A 7,563-nucleotide genomic window follows, 5' to 3' on the forward strand; every position below is an offset into this window, starting at 1 on the left:
CTTGTGAGTGGATTTGGTAGATGGAAACCGAAAGAAGCCCGTCGTATATATGTATATATGTATGTGTATGTATATGTTTGTGTGTCTGTGTTTGTCACCCCAACATCACTTGACAACCGATGCTGGTATGTTTACGTCCCCCGTAACTTAACAGTTCGGCAAAAGAGACCGATAGAATAAGTACTGGGCTTACAAAGAATAAGTCATGGGGTCGGCTTACTCGACTAAAGGCGGTGCTCCAGCATGGCCACAGTCAAATGACTGAAACAAGTAAAAGAGTAAAAGAGTAATAAATTTATATTTTCAGACCCAATGAATAACCATCCAAGAGACTTTCAGAGTGTCTGACTTATTGCTTTGTATACAGTTACACGATTTCCCATATTTTATCTATCTTTATTATTTACTATGCATTCTTAAGAGCAAATCCAACTGGTTAGAGTGAAAATATATGCTGTCTTCCTCAGTGATTTATTTAGAAGATTTAAACCTAGAGGCACAGGCATTGCTGTGTGGTAGGAAGCTTACTTCCTAACCACATGGTTCCAGGTTCAATCCCACCGCACGGCACCTGGGACAAATGGATTCTACTATTATCTCAAGTTGACCAAAACTTTGTGAGAGAATTTAGTAGATAGAAACTGAAAGAAGCCTTTTGTGTGTGTGCGTGTGTATGTGTGTGCACATGTGTGTGTATGTGTGTGCATGTGTGTAAATGTATGCATATGTATGCATATATATGTACAGGTATGCATCTATGCATGTGTGTCTTTGTATTTGTTTGTCCCCATCACTGTTTGACAACCAATGTTGGTTTGTTTGTGTCCCCATAACTTATTGATTAGCTAAGAGAGACTGACAGAATAAGTACCAGGCTTTAAATTTAAAAAAAAGTACTGGGTTTCATTTGTTTCACTAAGCCCTTCAAGACTGTACACCAGCATGGCCACAGTCCAATGGCTGAAACAAATAAATGGCAAAAGACAAGTATAATTCTTTTATAACCTTCTATACATAGTGTTGTGTCGACGCCCCCGGGCGAAGAAGTAGGATCTCCCAAGACATATAAATAGAGGTAGTCTGGCCGTGGTAGGTGAGTGGAGTAGCAGTTGTGTAGCGGTTGAGTAGAGATCATCCGAAGGTGCTGATAGCAGTAGCTTGAGACATAACACATAGGATATATAGATTTCACGAAGCAGGGATAGACACAGTGGTCTTCACACGACGTACTTCAAATTACTCCACTAAACACCATACTCCTATAAATACAAACTCTCAATGACTCCTACGACTTCTCTTATCTCAACCAATACACTACTCTTTATAAGAGATCAGCTAGTCCATTCTTTCAATCCTGTAGGGGTGTCAATGACTCTTGCCACAACACTCTTTTCTGCCACTTGTATTATGGCCTTTGAACCTCAAGGGTATGCCCTGGCACTTTCCACCATCTATATCTCTCCCTTCCTTTACTCAACCTTCCCATTTATATTCTGATCCCCCTTCCTTGTGAGTATGCTTGGCATTTTGCTACCATCTCTATCCTGCTGTATCTCACTCTCTCCTTCTCCTGCACTTCCCTTAGGTTGGGTAACCATGTATTTCTTTTGCGGTCGTGCACCTGTTTCTGTCTTCATTCCTGATCTCTCTCTCTCTCTCTCTCTCCGGCTGGGTAACCTTGTACTTCCTCTGCAACAAAACATCTGTTTCTGTCTCTTTGTCTCACTGTAACCTTTCATCATCCAACACAAGATTACCTCCTCCAATGCCCCCTCCTCTCTTGAAAGTTTTTTTTATTTGTCTTGCAAGTACTTGGTAACCCTGTCAGTGTAGGTGCCACTCAAAAGTACCCAGTCCAAAACTGACCTCGCCTGTGTTTGTGCCCCATAAAAAGCACTAAGTCTACTCTGCTGATTTGTTGTGGTTAGGAAGGGCATCCAGCTGTAAAAATCCTGTCAAAACAGTCACAGGAGTTAGGTACAGGCTTCTGCCTGGCCAGCTCTTGTGAAACTGTCTCACCCATGCTAGGGTGGAAGGCGGGTATAAAACAAGGATGATGGTGATGATGATGATGATGATGATGATAAAGATTCAACGACAATAGTATTATTTTGCATCAGCATATATACATAACTGAGATGGAAAATCCATTACATACACAAACACAGAGGATTATATTAAAACATACACGTGTACATCCATTATATCTGCAGATTTCTAAGCCTTCTCCTTCTCTCAAAACATGAGTATGTGATAATTTGACATGCTAGCATTGTGTAATACTTGACATAAATTGCTACATATGCAGCATTAGCTACTGCCATCTAAAAGAGAGTCATCCAGCTTATAGGTAAGCTTTTAATCATCAACAGTCAGCAAACACTACCATCACTATCATGCTGTCTCTTCTCCAGGTTTATACTTCTTTAAATTTACTAACTGTATGCTGTCACAACCCAAATAGTCAAGTGGCTTAGGAAAGTTACTATCAGTTACTAGGGTGGATAAAAACAACATATTCAGCATCAGATTCCATTAAGTGCTATTAAAAATATTAGCAAAGGAGTCCAATGGAGTTTTTTTTTAAATATGCATTAAAAACATACAAACCAAAAGCAAACAAAATAAAATTATTAAATAAATTCTCGTCATGGATGCCAGGTATTTATGACATGAATTCTTTATTAAAATAACTACAGGTGCAGGTGTGGTTATGTAGGCACAGGTATAGTTGTGTAGTAAGAAGCTTCCTTCCCAACCGCATGGTTCTGGGTTCAGTCCCACTGCATGGCACCTTGGGCAAGTGTCTTCTACTGTAGCTTCAGGCCGACAAAAGCCTTGTGGGTGGATTTGGTAGACAAAAACTGATAGAAGACTATTGTCATCATCTTTATCATCATTGTTTAATGTCCACTTTCCATGCTGGCATGGGTTGGACGGTTTGACTGAGGATTGGCAAGTCAGGAGGCTACACCAGGCTCCAATCTGATCTGGCAAGATTTCTACAGCTGGATACCCTTCCTAACACCAACCACTCCAAGAGTGTAGTGGGTGTTTTTTACGTGCCACTGGCACATGGGGCCAGTCAGATAGCACTGACATTGACCATGCTCAAATGGTGCTTTTTATGTACCACTGGCACAGGAACCAGTCAGGCGGCATTGGCATCAACCATGCTCGAATGGTGCTTTTTATGTGCCACAGGCAGAGCTGCCAGTCAGGCAATGATTTCACTTGACTCAACAGGTCTTCTCAAGCACAGCATATTGCCCTATGATTGAAGAGTACTCTTAAATGGGCCATTTATGTGACACTGGCGTAGGTCACAGCTTCGATTCCACTTGGCTTGCTGGGTCTTCTCAAGCACAGCATATCTCCAACGGTCTCGGTCGCTTGTCATTGACTCTGTGAGGCCCAACGTTTGAAGGTCGTGCTTTACCACTTCATCCCAGGTCTTCCTGGGTCTACCTCTTCCACAGGTTCCCTCCACTGTTAGGGTGTGACACTTCTTCACACAGCTGTTCTCATTCATACATAACACATGACCATACCAGCACAGTCTTCTCTCTTGCATGCCACAGCTGATGCTTTTTATGTCCAACTTTTCTCTCAGGGTACTTACAATCTGTTGTGCATGCACACTGACATTACACATCCAGAGGAGCATACTAGCTTCAGCAGTCACTGCCCATGTTTCACTGCCATGTAGCATGGCTGTTTGCACACATGCATCATACAGTCTACCTTTCACTCTGAGTGAGAGGCCCTTTGTTACCAGCAGAGGTAGGAGCTCTCTGAACTTTGCCCAGGATATTCTTATTCTAGCAGCTACACTCTCAGAGCATCCACCCCTGCTACTGACTTGGTCACCTAGGTAACAGACTATCAACTACTTATAGTTTTTCCACTTGGCATGTAATGGAAGTTGTTTTCTGTACATTTTCAGTGTTTATTACTCCTATGCATCTGCCACACACAAAAATCGTCTTCCCAGTTAACCTTCCTTTGATATTGCTGCACCTCTTATGTGTCCATAGCTTATACCAAGTACATCTTATGAAGGGATTTGTGGTTTGTCTGCCTTCCTGCTTACTAAGACTTTAGTTTCTGCTAGATTGACTCTAAGGCCCTTTGATTCTAGGGCTTCCACACCTGAAACTTCTCCTCTAGTTCTAGTAGTGACCCAGTTATTAGAGCAAGGTCACCAGCATAGAGGAGCTCCAGGGGCAGCCTGTCTTGAATTCCTCTGTTATTGTCTGGAGGACTATGATGAATAAGAAGGGGCAGAAGATTGGTCCTTGGTGGACCCCTACTTCTACCCAGAATTCTTCACTATACTCATTGCCAACCCTCACCTTACTGACAGCGTCCTAGTGCATGACTCGCACAGCTCTCATTAACCATTCTTCTATCCCAAGTTTCCTCATTGACCACCAGATAAGGGATCGGGGGACCCTGTCAAAGGCTTTCTCCATGTCAACGAAAGCCAAGTACAGAGGTTTATCTTTGGCTAGGGATTTCTCCTGCAGCTGTCTTACCAGAAATATAGCATCAGTGGTGCTTCTCCTTGGCACAAACCCAAACTGCATCTCGTCTAAACTAACTCTCTCCCTAATTAGTTGGGCTATGACTCTCTCCATGACTTTCATCACCTGATCCACACCCACACCCACACCCACACACGCACACACACACACACACACACATATATATATATATATATGCATGTATGTATGTATGTATATATCTGTGTGTCAGTGTTTGTCCTCTCAACACCACTTGACAACCAGTGTTGGTGTGTTTACATCCCCATAACCTAGCAGTTCAGTGAAAGAAACTGATAGAAAAAGTTCTAAGCTTAAAACATAAGTCCTGGGGTCAATTTGTTTAGCTCAAAACCCTTCAAGGTGGTGCCCCAGCATGGCTGCAGTCAAATGACTTAAGCAAGATAAAAGATACAATCATTTAAATTTCATTGTCAGAACTTTATTTTCATACAAACAACTCTCACATCAATTATTGTTATTAAGTGAGTGGTACTGATTTGCAGTGTTTCTATCATTGACATGCAGTTTGCAATTCTCTTTGGAGTACATTTATACTTGCAAAGTGATGAGCAGCCCAAATTTTGGCACACTTTCACTCAGAGAAGTATTCTTTGCAGGAACACTTGATCCACACCTTTCATGCTATGGAAATTTTCAGAGATTGTTTCTCAAAGTGGTTCCCATGACTCTAATACTTTGGTTCAGTGAAAATCTTGCGGAGAAGCACATCACTAGTAAATAGCAATTTGTTCATTACTCAATTATTCTGAAAAAGAAGTTTTCTTTTTGTCTCATTGACAAGAGTTCAACAGATTGATTTTGTGAAACAGGACAGCAGTGAATCTCAAGTTTCTTGAAAGGGTTAAAGCCAACACCTAAGGATTGCCAGTTTTTATGGTGTCTTTATAGATCTGTCAGGCCTTCTACACTGACTGCTTGCTCTTGCTGTTGAAAGCAGAGATTGTATCACAATCTATAAATACATGGACTGTAAATGATGTCCATAATCATAACACTTCTAGGCTTCTTGTGATGCTTCTGGTGCTCTTGCTATTTGGTGGGGTAAAACATGTAATTTTTGCTCATTCCAAAGCCACTATTGTCCGCCAAAGGTAGAGCTGTTGTCACATCATGGAATATGTCTGCCAGAATGATTATGTCTGTGTCTATATTACCTAGTTGAATAGTGTTTTCCCTATGCTCCTTTACATGCAGTACATGAACTATAATCTTGGTGTTCACCTACTCATGGTTATTGTTTTGGATGGAAATGCTGGAACTATCAATATTACAGCTTACCCTGACATAACATGCACAAATTGGGCTGAAAGCAAATTGTTATCTTGAATCTTGATAGTCAAAATGGGAAAAGGCTCTTTCTTAATGACTGGGTCATGCCAGATGTCCATCTAAACTGCCTGGCAGTTTGATTTTGTTTGACCCTTTCTTGTATATATATATGCATATCTCATTCACTCTCATGACAACTTGCAGCTGCTTCTTCATGTAAGGTATAATAAATATCTTGTCAGCATATTCATAGAAGGTGGCTTTGGTTGTCTGGAAAACCAAATCATTTCAGATAGTTAGGCTTTATATGGCAATTGAAGTTCGCCCAACTCTAAAAGGGAAGGTAGTATTTCATGTGCTAAGATCTCAACCAAGTCACTTTCCGGGTTCTGGATAGATATGTATAGCAGACTAAAGAATATCGCATTGTTCTAAAGTGCTTTTCTTTTACTGCTGAGAATTTATTGTGATAAAGTTTTTGAAGAGGTAAAAAGAATTTCTCTTGACTGTAATACACTGTGTAACAATTGTCTTTGGTCAATAAGTGTTATTTCCTGTTTACTTCTATCTAGAAGTCAAAAGGAATGACTACTATTCCCTTCAAGCATTGTGACCTGGACATTAATGCTTTGAAACTGATCTATTTTCCATTATATTGCAGATGGATTCAGCACTGAGTTGCTGAAGCAGAAATATCATTATAGCAAATATTTTGATCAATAGCACAGATTTGCTTGACCATAACCACTTGAGCATGTCCCTTAGTGGCTGACAATATGTGCATCTCTGATCATGAGCAGGAGTAGTGGGGGAGTATCATAGCCATGTGTTGAGAGGGATTCTTTCAAGCTAATTAAAATTGTGACCTTTCATGTGTACAGGTACTTGCACAACATCCTTATCTCAGTTAAGAGATCCTAGCCATGTGGGCTCATGGGTGCTAGTGCCATGTAAAAGCAGTCATGCTAGTGCTATGTAAAAGTACCCAGTACATGCTGTAAAGTGGTTTGCGTTGGCAAGGGCATCTAGCTGTAGAAACCTTGCAAAAACAGACAAATGGAGCCAGAGCAGCTCTTCAGCTGGCCAACTCCTGTCAAACCATCCAATCCATGCCAGCATGGAGAATGGATGTTAAAAGATGAGATGAGAAACAGACAGTTATTTCTCTAATTTGTTTCTGTCTTATAAAAAAAAAACAAAAAAAACAACCCAAGGGGAGAGAGAGGTAAGTAATTTAATCATTTGTTCAGGGAAATTACGCTGCTATTTTTGTAGCCCATCAAGTAAGCACGCTTTTGTCACTTTTTCAGTTGATTTACCAATTTAGATTTAGAACTCAATTCATGGTAGAATCTTACAAAAAAAAAAAAAAAAAAAAAAAAAAAAAAGAGAGAAAAGAAAGAAAATGGGACAGAATGTGTGCGACACAAGGGACGTAACAGAAGAATACAACAATGCTTCTAATTTTCAATAACAAATTTGAAAGAGCAATGTTTTCCCTGCAGAGCGGTAATCTTCCAGTGAGCCGAATTCACGACCCAGTTTCAATTCTGAGTCAAAGCCATCACTTCTCTAACATCCCTAAAGCTCTTGAGAAAAGACACAAACGTGAAAGAATTTAACACCCTAAAGTAATTAAGAAGCATTGTATTTTTGTAGGAAACCAACAACCATTAAAAAGAACAGACGGTTTTCTCCTAAAATATTCTGTAAGTTAGGTTTCATA

This window comes from Octopus bimaculoides, chromosome 14 (assembly GCF_001194135.2).
Source record: "Octopus bimaculoides isolate UCB-OBI-ISO-001 chromosome 14, ASM119413v2, whole genome shotgun sequence".
NCBI lineage: Eukaryota > Metazoa > Mollusca > Cephalopoda > Octopoda > Octopodidae > Octopus > Octopus bimaculoides.